Here is a 15,157-nt window from a genome sequence, read left to right as displayed (position 1 = left end):
AAGAAAAATCACCCAATAGTTCTTTTGAAGAGAGGCACAACAAATGTTTGGATCTGACAGTTGGATTCTGTCAGTTTTAGTAATTGTTTTCTTAGACCATCCTGAGATCACTGATATTAACTACATCCTGAGGTCTGGAAAGTGAATGTTTGTCAGCTGCCCAATTTGTTCTGAAAATGTTAGCTCTCAAGAGAAATCTCCGTCTTTCAGACCTGTCTTTTTTCACATCAGCCTCTAGCTGCCAGTGCCAAAGTATGTATACATTCCTGAAAGTGAAAGTTGCTCAGTCATGTCCGATTCTTTGTGACCCCAGAATTCTCCAGACCAGAATACTGGAGTGGGTAGCTATTTCCTTCTCCAGGAGTTCTTCCCAACCCAGGGATTGAACCCAGGTCTCCCATATTGCAGATGGATTCTTTACCAGCTGAGCCACAAGGGAAGCCAAAGAATACTGGAGTGGGTGGCCTATTCCTTCTCCAGCAGATCTTCCCAACCCAGGAATCCAGCCTAGGTCTTCTGTAGTGCAGGCGGATTCTTTACCAGCTGAGCTACCAGGGAAGCTGGTATATATTCCTAAGAGATGCCAAAGATCCTATATCTCCTCATTAGCTAGAAGGGAATATCAGAGAGTTTCTCTCTCAATCACACACACACACGTACACACACATAGCTTGTGTTCCGTAAATTGTGAATATGGCATAGTATTTGCAACATTGCTTATCTGATTTCTTCTTAAAGTTTTCAACTTTTACAGAATATCAATGGCAGGCATTTTGTGAAATAATCAAAACACGCCTTTAACGTCTTTGGTCTGACACAGAGTAAGTTGTTCTTTTTTTGAAATGCAGCTTATTCTATCTAACTCTTCTGTTACTCCATGTCTTTTATGAGCTTTTCCTCCTTCAAATCCCTCCCTCCTGCTGCGATGACACTTAAATAAAGATCTGAAAAGCTCACACATGACATGTATGTTAATATCTTACTAACTTCAAAGTAGTTCTTATTTTGTGTCTGCTTTGCATGTTCCATCATCATATATGCTAGAGCCTCATCTTTTGCTTTCTGAACAATCAACATTTTTGACCATAGATGTGTGAGTTTATATCTAGACTCTCTATTCTGAAGTACATGTAGTAAAATTGGAGTGATACAGAAAAGATTAGCATGGCCCCTGTGCAAGAATGAGATGCAATTTGTGAAGCATTCCATAGTTTTAGGGTTTCCTTGGTGGTCCAGATGGTAAAGAATCTGCCTGCAATGCAGGAGACCTGGGTTCAATCCCTGGGTTAGGAAGATCCCCTGGAGAAGGGAATGGCAACCCACTCCAGTATTTTTGCCTGGAGAATCCCATGGACAGAGGAGCCTGGTGAGCTACAGTCCATGGCGACACGACTGAGCAGCTAACACTTTCACTTTCTCTATTCTGTTTGTTTATCCTTATGCCAATATTACACTGCTTTAATTATAGTAGCTTTATAATTAGTCTTAAGATTATATAGGGGATGCTCTCTTCCAAAATTGTTTAGCTATATTAGATCATTTGCATTTATATATAAATTTTAGAATGTTTGCTTATTTCTTCACACAAAAAAACTGCATTAAGTCTACAGAGCAAAAATTAAGTCTCTATTTTAGTCTTTTTTTCTAATTTATCTCAGTAATGCTTTATAATTTCTAATTCTCAGCACTTAACATATATCGGATCAAATATATCACAAAATATTCATGTTTGTTGATGCTACACTAAATGACATTTTTTAAATGTTCAGTTTCCAGTTTTTTTTTTGCTAGAACACAGAAAGACAATTGACTTTCATATATTGATATTGTACTGTTTTCTTGCTAAACAAATTTGCAAGTTCTAATAGCTTTTTTAATAGATTACTTAAGATATTCAATGTATACAAACATGTCTACTGTGAATGAAGACAGTTTTACTTTGTTTCTATCCAGTTTGCATAGTCTTTATTTATTTTGCTTACTTAAGTCCACAACTAGTAATTCTAGATCATTATTTAATAGAATTAGTGAGACTGGAAAAAACCTTGTGTCCAATCATAAAGTCAGTTTTATAATTTCACCATGATATACAACATTAGCTGTTGCTTTTCTAGTTTAGAAAGCTATTTTTCATTCCTAGTTTTTACTGTGTAGGTCTATGATGCATTCTGAACCAATTTTCTGTTTGATTAAGGTAAAGATTGAGGTTATTTATTTGTTTCATATGGATATCTACTCATTCCGAAAGAATTTGTTCCAAAAACATCCCTTTCTCCACTGGTATTTTTGTTGAAAATTAAGTAATCATTTATGAGTGTATATATATCCTGATCTTCTGTTACATTAATCTATATTTCTATATTTACACCAGTAGCATACCAACGTGATGAAGTAGATTTATAGTCAGTCTCAAAATCAGGTGCATGTGTTCTGACATTGGTTTTCTCTTTGCAAATCATTTAGGTTTTTCCAGGTTCTTTGCATTTTCACAAAATATTTAGAATCATTTGTCAATTGCTACAGAATAATAAATATTTTCTTCCATATTAATTTAGATTCTATTTAAAGTACATTTTGATTTATTGATGATGCTATTTGGAAAAATACATTTAATACAAATATTCTCATGACTTCTTATAATCATCATCATACTACACACAATGTATATAACAAATAAAACATATACAACAAAACAAGCGAGTTTTGTTGGTCATAGTCATTGGTATGAAATATTATGATTCATCAAATGACAATGAAGTGTTTCTTGAATATAGGTCAGATGATGATGCAAGGGTTTGTTCAGGCTTCTATGGGTTTCCAGTGGTTAAGATACAGAGGTTCTAATGCAAGGGGCAAAGGTTTCATCCCTTGTCAGGGAACTAAGATCCCACATGCTGCATGGCACAACCAAAATTTTTTTTTAAAATTTAAAAAATGAAACTATGGAGATAATTGAGAATACCCCCACACCTTTGAAAAGATAATATAAAATATCATTTTTAGAGGACTCTAATAAGGAAAGATACATTCATATAAAATTAAGCAAAATAGAAAAATTAAACTAGCAGAAGAAGTTATCACTTTCTTAGGGAAAAAAAGCATATACAGATGAAAAGAAATAAATGAGGAACATTGAAATTGTAGTTCTCACTATAATGTGGGAGAGGTAAGCAAGAAATATTTCACAGAAACAATGGACCTCCTGGCTTACATAATCTCAGTTAAACTTGTCCTAGCACAACAGTTTAAAAATCCTAACTCAAACACATAGCTTTTAGATACTGTTGAAAATTCATTTGGTGGGAGTATGGATAAACTGACTTTCAATTAATGAAATTACTATAACAATTCTTTCATAGATACTTAGATATAATGTATCCAAGCATTTTTGCCTGTTTGGTACTTCTTATAACTTTTAATTTATCCATTCCAATACGTGGAAATTGAGTTAGAAAACACTCATACTCATTAGAGGTAACATACATAGCATTCCAAATTTTATTCTATGGGTAGGTTTGAAACTTTGCTTTTGTTATTATTTCTTTCTTTTGTCTTTGCAATTTGACTTAACTCATTAATAAAATGTTTTAAACTTAACTGCACTTCCTATAGTCTCTTAATTTTTCTTTACAGTTTATTTGATACATTTTTTTCCCCAAAAACATAGGTTGGTTTAAATTTAAATTATCAAATGTGACATTCATTCTTGTTAAACCATTTGGGAATTAAAAATGACTGTGCCCATTGACTCATCTTTTCTGATAGTAGCTGGTGTAAGAATCAGTTTCTGCCTAAATGAAGCTTGAAAGTGGGATATGTGAATAACTAATAGAAGAAACATGCAAAGATCATTAACTAGCTTTGATGGAGTATTCTGTTTCGGTCAGAGTGAGACTAAATTACAGTTTGTCATCCTTATACACCTGGAGGAGGAAATGGCAACCCTCCCCAGTATTCTTACCTGGGAAATCCCACGGACAGAGGAGCCTCGCGGGCTACAGTCCTTGGGATCACAAAGAGTCAGACACGAATAAACAGCTGAGTGTGCATGCTTGCATCCTGTAAAGAATCGTTTTCACATTAGATTATTCTATTTATATTCAATTATTTATTATATTCTACTTAGATTATTCTTTTTATATTACTTGTTCTATTTGCATTAAATAAGCTATTCTATTTATATTATCCATACTAGTTGGTAATGCTTGAACATTGTCAGGCTCACCTATTTCCTTATTATACTTCAACATTGCCTAGGACTTCCCAGGTGGTACTAGTGGTAAAAAAAAAACCCATCTTCCAGGGCAGGAGACATAAGAGACTCTGGTTAGATCTCTGGGTCAGGAAGATCCCCTGGAGGAGGAAATGGCAATCCACACCAGTGTTTTTCCCTGGAGAATCCTAAGGACAGAGGAGTCTGACAGGCTAAGTCCATGGAATCTCATCAGACAATAGAAGCAACTTAGCACGGTACACAGGGCTCAAACTGAGCTGCCTCTCCTCAGCTTTTCATCCAGAAAAGACCACAGACTTCATTGATTCCATGTCTTTTACCCCAAAGTTTATAAAGCCATTTTTTTTAACTTCCTGACTTACTAGTTAAAAGATGTATGATTTGAATCAGCTATGCTAGAAGCTTCCCTTCTAGCTTAGTCAGTAAAGAGTCTGCCTGCAATGCAGGAGACCCAGGTTCAACTCCTGGGTAGGAAAAATCCTCTGGAGAAGGAAATGGCAACCCACTCCAGTATTCTTGCCTGAAGAATCCCATGACAGAGGAGCCTGGCAGGCTACAGTCTGTGGGGTCACAAGAGTCGGACACGACTAAGCACACACAGCATGCTAGAAGCAGAACTGTGGGTTAGAACATGGTTTTGATTCTGAAGTTTAACTCTAAGATGCTGGGAGCAGGGGGGTATAAGTGTCCTCCACAATACCCCACAATTTCTTTTCTTTCCAGAAGTAACTGGAGACTTGATCTCCCATTGGACCAGGTGCCACATAAAGGCAGTTTAGTAGCTCAAACAGGTGTCTTTGAAACCTCTAACCTTGTCAAAGAACTTGAGAGAAACCGGTCTGGAGCCTTATCATAGGTACATATATGTCAAACTGCTGACTATGCACAATACAGATATTCTCTTGAAGGAGAGATCGTTTTGAGTGATCTTCTGCTAAAGCATTAACAACAAAGTGCCTCCAATATACATTTCTCCTTAAATTCAGCATAAAAGAACATCCTTTATTGCCCTTTTTCATTGATATTGGTTACATGAACTTCAATATCATGTAAGGTTGTCTTTAAGTAGGCATGAACTTTACACTGTTTCATATATTTCTCATTAAAACACTATCCTCTTTGTATTCATTCTAACATTAGGATAGTTCTCTTAAACTTAAGTATACATGTTGCTGAACATGGTGTTAAAAAAGCTAGTTTATATACAAACTAGAACAGCAAGATTATCAATCACATGTTTTTTTCTGTATGTGAAAAATAACAAATTGTACACTAAACACTTTTGTTCTTGGTATGTGATTGTATTGAACAACTGTATTTTGCTGCTCTTTGTTTTATCCATTCTCATGGATGGGTGGGGTTGAGATACAATTTATGTACAGCTATACTTTATTACTTGTACCATTATGAGATTAAAAGACCAATATCTTTCTAAAGGTCATAACTGACAGGTTATTTGCAATATTTTTATAGCTCTACAAGGAGAAAAATTAATTTGCTGCATCTGTTCATGCTCGAAAAACTGTTTTTGGAAAACATAATTGTAAAAGTCTCTCCTGTAGTAAAGACTCATAATTCTACTGTTTTGGATATGGCCTATAGTCTCAAAGATATTGTGAGAGTTGGAATGTAAGTGGGAATAAAGGCACAAATTCTATGCCTCAGATTACCATTAGGATATAAAATGTTTAAACAGTTTCTACTCTGCCCTCAACTTTATCTTATCTACCTGTCCCATTAATGCTATGTTTTAGCTTTAGTTTCCCAGAAGCAGAATATGAGGCATATCTCACATATTAAATTTTATTGGACGAGTAGCAATCAAATGAAAGCAGAAGGGTAGGAAAAAGAGGAATAAGAAATAAAATGTGGTGTTTGATCAAACTGAACATAGACCCCCACCCTCAAAAAAAAAAAAAAAAAAAAAAAGTGTAGCTGTCCAATTGCAGGACCTCTCCATGAGATTACACAGAACCATTGATATCAGGTCAGTTCCTTGAAGGAAGGTAGAAAATCTCTGCTAATTGCTTCCCATCTCTTGACTCTTGTAATCAAATATTTGAGAGACATTAATTTGCCTAAACTGGGCCACTAGGGCAGGGATTTGCACTTGGACCTGAATCCAGCTCAGGTGGACTGGATGCTGGATTGGCTACAGCTCATGGCTTGGAGGGTACACTGGTGGTCTTGCCTAATATCCATCTCTCATCCCATGGCACCCTGGGAAAGCTTACAGTGTTCAGAGATGAGACACAGTCACTGGAGCCAGGGTTTTGCAATCATTGCCTTCCCTCTGGAAATCAGGGAAATTAATGAAATCCAAGCAACTGTGAGTGCTGTATTGACTCAGTTTATAAAAGTTTACCCTTCAAGCCAATTAAATAGCATGTACTCTTACTGTATAAGAATGTCAGGGGAAAAAAAGGCCCTTAATTCTTAAGAAAGAAAATTCTTATTCAGAATAGAAGAGTGGTCAATTTTAATATCCTCCAACATACCACTTGATGCTACAGATAATCCTAGAAGCTACAAATGACCCTAGAAGCAAAATTGATATTTATATTCTACTTTCCTATTCATTCTAGATTTCACTCACCTTTCTACACCATTTTGATTCTCCCTTATCTGTCTTAAGGATTAGTAAGAAATTCATTCTCTTGAAAAGTGAAACTGATCATTGATAATGTCCTGCCTCTACCACTCAGTTTGCAAACTTTAAAGTTGCCATGCGACCTTTTAACTCTCTTACTCCCTGTCACAAAGTAGTTCACTAAGATCTTGACCATCCTGATATTCTAGAAAACAACATGCTGACTCACTATATTAATGACATCATACTCATGAGACCAGGGAAAGAGTAAGTAGCATGTAGTCTTACCTACTAAGACACAGGCAAACTAGAGGGTGAGAGATACACTTGCAAAGACTCATCGATCCGAAGTTATGTGTGATGTTTATGTGAGTCTAGTACTCTGTGACATTGGAGGAAATTCTCCTAATTTAGAATACTTGTTATATATCAAACTTCCAGTTAATAAAAATGAGGTGTGTCTTTTAGTGAACTGCTTAAATTTTAGAGGGCTTGTGGATACTGTTCCAGTGTTCTTATATGGTATTTTAGAAGGTTACTTGATTTGAATGAAGCATAAAGAGAGTGCTACATCATACTGCAGACTACTATTTGGGCATATAATCCAGCAGATTTGATGGTAATAAATGTATCTAAGGAAGATAATGATTCTTCATGGAGTCATAAAGGATTCCCTAAAATCAGAGATTGTATGGATAGAGGTGGAAAGAAGGAGGCCTGGTTGAAATTTTGGTATGGTCTATTGCCACTATTTCTTTTCCATGGGGATGGTCTTAATCCCTGTCTCCTGTACAAGGTCACAGACCTCTGTCCATAGTTCATCAGGAGCTCTATCAGATCTAGTCCCTTAAATCTATTTCTCACTTCCACTGTATAATCATAAGGGATTTTATTGAGGTCATTCCTGAATGATCTAGTGGTTTTCCCTAATTTCTTCAATTTAAGTTCAACATCCACTGGATCATCGAAAAAGCAAGAGAGTTCCAGAAAAATATCTATCTCTGCTTTATTGACTATGCCAAAGCCTTTGACTGTGTGGATCACAATAAACTGTGGAAAATTCTGAAAGAGATGGGAATACCAGACCACCTGACCTGCTTCTTGAGAAATCTGTATGCAGGTCAGGAAGCAACAGTTAGAACTGGACATGGAACAACAGACTGGTTCCATATAGGAAAAGGAGTATGTCAAGGCTGTATATTGTCACCCTGTTTATTTAACTTATATGCAGAGTACATCATGAGAAACGCTGGGCTGGAAGAATCACAAGCTGAAATAAAGATTGCTGGGAGAAATATAAATAGCCTCAGATATGCAGATGACACCACCCTTATGGCAGAAAGTGAAGAGGAACTAAAAAGCCCCTTGAGGAAAGTGAAAGAGGAGAGTGAAAAAGTTGGCTTAAAGTTCAACATTCAGAAAACTAAGATCATGGCATCTGGTCTCATCACTTCATGGGAAATAGATGGGAAAACAGTGGAAACAGTGTCAGACTTTATTTTTTGGGGCTCCAATATCACTGCAGATGGTGATCGCAACCATGAAATTAAAAGACGTTTACTCCTTGGACGGAATGTTATGACCAACCTAGATAGCATATTAAAAAGCAGAGACATTACTTTGCCAACAAAGGTCCATCTAGTCCATGCTATGGTTTTTCCAGTGATCATGTATGGATGTGAGAGTTGGACTGTGAAGAAAGCTGAGTGCTGAAGAATTGATGCTTTTGGACTGTGGTGTTGGAGAAGACTCTTGAGAGTCCCTTGGACTGCAAGGAGATCCAGTCAGTCCATCCTAAAGGAGATCAGTCCTGGGTGTTCATTGGAAGGACTGATGCTGAAGCTGAAACTCCAATACTTTGGCCACCTTATGTGAAGAGTTGACTCATTGGAAAAGCCCCTGATGATGGGAGGGATCGGGGGTAGGATGAGAAGAGAACAACAGAGGATGAGATGTCTGGATGGCATCACTGACTCAATGGACATGAGTTTGAGTAAACTCCAGGAGTTGATGATGGACAGGAAAGCCTGGCTACCCCAATTCATGGGGTAGCAAAGAGTTGGACACAACTGAGTGACTGAACTGAACTGAACTGAGCTGATTGCCACTATGGAAAACGGTTTGCTAGCTTATTACAGTGCCTCCATCGTTTTCTCTGGGCTGACTCTGAAGGGATTTGGTGATGGGGAATTCCCCTAATAAACAAATATCAAGCACTACACTTAGTTATCCAATTTGTATGTCTAAAGTGTGGAAATACTCTAAATTCTGTGCTGTGGTGGAGAACTCTGCTATGAGGTCAATGGCCAGAAAAGAATAATGTTAGAAGTTTAGAACAGAAGAGTTCTGGGAAAAGTACATATGGCTTATACAGGACTCCTTAGTAAGGGCTCCTTATTCTTAGTAAGAATAAATCATGATTAGTGTCCCTACCATGAGAAAGAGAAAGCCATGCAGATGGATGGCTATTCTTGCTGGTTCAAACAGCCAGCATCATGGTAAAGAAAGACATGCTCTTCCATTCTAAGTAATTCTGAATATTAAATTTGCTCTGGATATAGATTGGGGCTCTCATATTCCCAGTTTATACATTTTTAGAGAGCTAAGTAAACTATATCTATATACTGAAGACACCCAAATTCAGTATTTAGTATCATTGAAAAAGAGGAAGTTTTTTTCATAAAAGATCATGACAGACAAGAATGTAGGAGGACTGTGGGGAAAAAATGTACCAATTTGGAGGCCAGTCAAGAGTATTTTAAAATGATGTATTTTAAAAAGGAAAAAGAGTTCAACTACATTGAATGTTGTTGTTAGATCAAATAAAATTAGATGTCAGATCTTAACAAAGCATTATCATTTGAGTGTTAGGAGCAAAACACACAGAGAGATTGATTAAATTGTGGGTAATGTGCAGGTGAAGACAGCCTAAGTCTACTAAGAATCTTTAAAAGTAATTTTCCATGTTCTAGTAATTTTTTTATATTGTGCACATTGACATCATGCATAATTCTGCCATATCTTAAATAATGACTGCTTTATTAAAATCATTTATTCTTTTATCTCCTTCACTCCTTACTTCATCCTTACTTACTTGATGGATTTTGATCTAAAAAAGTAAAATTGTATGTATCCTGAGTCTTGACCCATTGCCATTTTCCTACTCTATTAACATCTCTACTTTCTGATCCAGTCACTATAGATACACTTAATAATCAAAAGAAAATACAAGTAACTAACTGAATAGCATGTATATCATTTTAGTTATTATTATGTCTCTAACTTAGCAATCTTATAGGAATATAAATTATTTTTACTCTAATTTTACAGATTAATGATCAGAAACTCAAAGTCACAAAATAAATAAGTGGTAGAAGTAGGTTTCAAACCCATTCCTTCTAATTACTTTTTTTTTTTAATCACAGCTCTTTATGAAGCCCTTATCAATCATTTAAACTACTCTGCCATTCAAAGTCCTCATACCTTAAAGCTTCCCATGAATTAGCTATCGCAAGCTGTCATCAACATACAGTCACCTCTACGTCACTGCTATCCTCTATACCTTGTACTTCATTAAAATGATCAAAATCAGAAGACATAAGATAGGCATTCTTTTTTGGTCAATCTCATTGTATATTTCATTAAAAACCTCAACTTCCTTTGAGTACATGCTTGATTTCCCTCAGTTCCAAAGGCTGGCTGTTCTTTTCTTTTGCAAGACTATATCTGTCTCTACATTGGATTCTATCTTCTCCCATCTGTTTCAGTATTGAAATATTACCCTATGTTTAGGTCTTTCTCACTTGTGCAGTTTTAGTTTTCTTATCTGTTGCTCTTTCTTCTGCATGTATAAAAATACTTAAGTATTTCCTATAGTGTTTTAAAAATAAAAACAACAACAAAAGTATTCTCAAGCCTCCTGTTACTATTTTTTGAAATAAAGGAATTATCTAAAGCTGCTGAATAAATGTAGATGCTGGGAAAAAGACAAACTAACACTTTATATCAATCAGAATGGCTAGGTTGAAAATATTTTCTTTTGTTTCTATTAAGACTCTGGAGAGATATTATTAGTCATATCTTTAATTTTTGACTTTGTATTTCTTTAACTCTAGGAATAATGTAAATTTAAAACCCAAAGCCCACAAAATAGCAGAATTACAGTATATGACTTCATGAAGCTTGCCTTACATTCTTCATCTACCATTTTAGAAGATTTTTGTCATGTTAACAAATGCACTTTTTATATCTTGCTATTTTTTTCATGAAGGTATAATCCTTTCAAAGTCTCAGATTCATCCAATATATTGATTCCAGCTGACCATCTTGTGTCAGCATAAAATATTGTCTCATATTGCAACTAAGATTATTCCAGTCTTGGGATCTGGTATAAATTTACCATCACATGCCTTCAGGGCAGCCATGGTTTCAGATATTTACCTGTCTGACATTCCACTTATTTTCACTGTCAGCCTCCTACCTTCTAATTTGGAACTAAAAATGTTAGCAGTTGGATTTGAGTCTGAGCTGAATGCATCTGCATATCATCCAGATTGAGAACATGTCTGCAGGTCAAATTGTTGCATGAGAATATGCAGAATGAAGAGAAACTATAAACTAGGGGGAAAAAAATACTATAGGTATGCTCACATTTAAGATGCAAATGGAAAAAAAATTCACAAAAGAGAAAAAGAAATTAAAAGTAGAAAGCTTTTTCAAGATGTTTGTTGATGAGGAAAAGGAGAGAAGTAATATAGTAATTCATGTGAGATTTGCTAATAAGCAGGATTTTGGTTAATTTGTTGAGATTTAAACATGAACAAATGCTGATGAGGAAGACTCTATTTGAAGGAGAGATGGTCTCTGAAATACTGTAATATTCATGAGAAGACACTGCAGATAGCTGTATTTTTGTGAGAACTTTTATCTGTATATGGAGGGAGAAATAGTTCAAGATTAAGTCATTGTAAAATGTCTCTTTTCAAGGATTGATATTAATACTTCCTATACTGTGTGCATGGGCTCAGTCGTGTCCCACTCTTTGCCACACCGAAGACTGTAGTCCACCAGGCTCCTCTGTCCATTGTATTTTCTAGGCAAGAATACTGGAGTGGGAAGCTATTTCCTCCTCCAGTGGATTTTCCCAACCCAGGGATCAAACCTGCATCTCTTCCATTGGCAGGCAGATTCTTTACCAGTGACTGTATGCATTATATGATTGATATTTTACAACATTTCTATGTGTGGCACAATATGGATCATTGACTCAAAAAGTTGTTCCAACTTTCAAAAGAAATTTTTCTTGGTCCTACCAGTTTAAAGAGATCATATTACTCATCACTACTCCACTGAAGGAAGTCATTGTCAAAACTTGAGTATCTAAAGATTTATTTGACAATATTCCTCTCTTGTAAATTACAAGTGCATTAATTCTCTTATAACCCAACCTTGCTCTCCCCCAAAAACATAACAAGATTAATGCCCCAACCAATTAATTGATAAATTTGTCAGTTTCTTCTCTTTTTCTCCTTCTTTTGTTCTTTTCAATTCCCAAAACTATGCCATCTGCTATGGGTAAAAATTTTGCTGATACCGACCATCTACTGCTGGCAAGTATTCATGCATATCTACCTTCCAAAAGCTTCATGCTTAAGACATGCTAACTTTATATATTATTTTTATTTTGAATTGTATTTAACATGCCATTATTGTTAAATAAAGTTGACATTTTTCGACCCTTATTTTCTTTGGACTCTGACATTTTTTCCTGTCTAAAACATGAAATTTTCATAGTTGTACTTTCATGGCTGCCCGTATTACTCAGTTTTATGTTCTGGTTCCTCCTCTTCTAACTGTATACCAATGCTGAGGTTGCTCATTTAATCTCAAGATATCTCTTAAGAGATATTCCCATATGTTTAAATGGTGATGATAGTGATTGCAAAGATAGCTAACATTTGTGAATATGTATAAAACTGTAGACATATACCAAGTGACTTGCATATAATATTTCATTGAATTTCCACAATGATCCTCTGAGATAAATGCAAAGAGGTGCCATTTTTAAAAACCTTCATTTGCAAGTGAAGAAACTAAGGTAAAATTGATTCATTAGGAAAACTAAATGGTCAAGGTTTTAAATCCTGGTTATCCAATACCTTTGCTTGTCTATAAGCCGATTTTACTCACATGCTTCCTTTATAGCCTAGAAATTTTATTTTTTTTTACTTGGTAATATCCAACAGATAACTGGACAGCTCCTCTCAAATTTTTCATGTGCCAAACTTAACTTTTGGTATTATTCCATCAAATTCTCTCTTCTTCCTGAATCTCTTTGCAAAAAGGATTTACATTCATTATTTCACTTATCATATAAGACACCTTGGCACCTCTCCTCACCTCTCATAAAGCGTGGAAAATTCTTCATTATATCTCCTACTTTACTTTCTCTATTTCTACTCTCACCTCCTTCCAACTGCTACCATCTTTCTGTTAACCACGGAAATGACCTTTAATCTGTTGAGCTGAATTCCCCCTCCCCTTTTTTTTCCAATCCAGTATTTACATGCAAAGGAAACAATTTACAGAAACAAGAACTCATCCTACTGTTATCCCATATAAGGTATTTCCACAAATTCTCTTTTCCATTTAATAGAATCCTAAACTAAGAATAATTTCAGGATTTTTCTTGATATGATCCCTTCCTACTCATTTAAGATCCCTCCATAGCATTCTCTTCCTCTGTTTATATTTATGCTGAAATTTCTTTTTTAGGAACACACTAACTACCTCAGGCCTGGGCTCTAGAAAAGTTTTCATCTGTTAGGAAAGTCTTTGCTTGGTTCCAAATGCACCTCACCTTATTTTGGTTATATATTTTGTTATACCTCTGTGTGGTGTAGTTTCCTGGGATATTTTGACTCTGATATGAACAGAGTAGGCAATTCACCATGTGTTCAAGACACAACTTGTTTCAGTACAGTCCTAGAAAATGTGCCTATTTCCATGTTTTATGCAAAATAGGGAGGAAATACAAGCCTTGTTGTTCAGCTGCTAAATCATGTCCAACTCTTTGAGATCCTGTGGACGCAGTGTGCCAGGCTTTCCTGCCCTTCACTATCTCCCAAAGTTTGCTCAGATTCATGTCCATTGAGTCAGTGATGCTATCTAACCATCTCATCTTCTGCTAACCCCTTCTCCTTTTGCCTTCAATCTTCCCCAGCACTGGGGACTTTCCCAAAGAGTCAGCTCTTTTTATCAGGTGGCCAAAGGATCAGAGCTTCAGCTTCAACATTAGTCCTTCCAATGAATATTCAGGGTTGATTTCTTTTAGAATTGACTGGTTTGATCCCCTTGCATTCCAAGGGACTCTTAAGAGTCTCCTCCAGCACCACAATTTGAATGCATCAATTCTGCGGTGCTCAGCCTTCTTTATGGTCCAACTCTCATATCCATACATGACTACTGGAAAAATCATAGCTTTGACTCTATGGACCTTTGTCATCAAAGAGATGCATAGCTGCATGAGTGCATATTAAGTCACTTCAGTCATGTCCGACTCTGTGTGACCCTATGGACTGTAGCCCACCAGGTTCTTCTGTCCAAGGGATTCTCCAGCCAAGAATACCAGAGTGGGTTGCCATGCGCTCCTCCAGGGGATCTTCCTGACCCAGGAATCAAACCTGTGTCTCTTGAGTCTCCTGCATAGGCAGGTGGGCTCTTTACCACTAGTGCCACCTGGGAAGCCTGGATATGTGGCTAGCTTAAGGTAAATTGAACTGAACAGTTACCAAATAAGCTGGCAGAAAGAAGGCCAGAAACTGGTATCCCCCATTCTTTGTGGGGAGACTGCACTATTCTCTCGACCACTTGTTTTTATAAATATTAATGATGCTTTTATTTATTTCTTTCTTTTCTCCCTTTCCCTCCTCTCTCTTCTCCATTCCCTGTTATTTTCCATTTGAGTTAATTTCTTTTAAAAATTCATAATATTTTTCTTCAATATACATAGGGGAACTTTGAAATTAATTGAAAAAGAATTTAGAAACATTAAAATAGCTCCCATCACTCATATAGGACATATAAATATACAGAATTTATCTGATATCAGTGGATTTTTAATGTTTTGTATGAAAATTTTAAGCATGATTCTCCCCAGGTCCTTTTCTATCAGTCTCCAATTTACACAGAGGTGTGAATCTATGAAAATTTCTCTTTAGCTCTGATATTAGTTCTATTTCACTCACATTTATGTTTTGCAATGCTCAGCATTTCCTAAATCATTATTATTAAATTTCATTCCATGTAAAATAATATAGAACAATGATAATTTT

General features: G+C 35.9%; 1 non-coding gene across 1 annotated transcript; it reads left to right on the top strand.

Moving 5' to 3' along the window:
• The first annotated feature begins 1,111 nt into the window (after window positions 1–1,111).
• On the top strand, window positions 1,112–1,215 carry LOC122683972. Its single transcript, XR_006337882.1, has one exon. It is a non-coding gene; the product is annotated as a U6 spliceosomal RNA (small nuclear RNA).
• The last annotated feature ends 13,942 nt before the right edge of the window (window positions 1,216–15,157 follow it).

Source organism: Cervus elaphus, chromosome 25, assembly GCF_910594005.1.
Source record: "Cervus elaphus chromosome 25, mCerEla1.1, whole genome shotgun sequence".
NCBI lineage: Eukaryota > Metazoa > Chordata > Mammalia > Artiodactyla > Cervidae > Cervus > Cervus elaphus.
The sequence above is the reverse complement of the archived record's forward strand: the minus strand, read 5'-3'. Positions and strand labels throughout refer to the sequence as shown.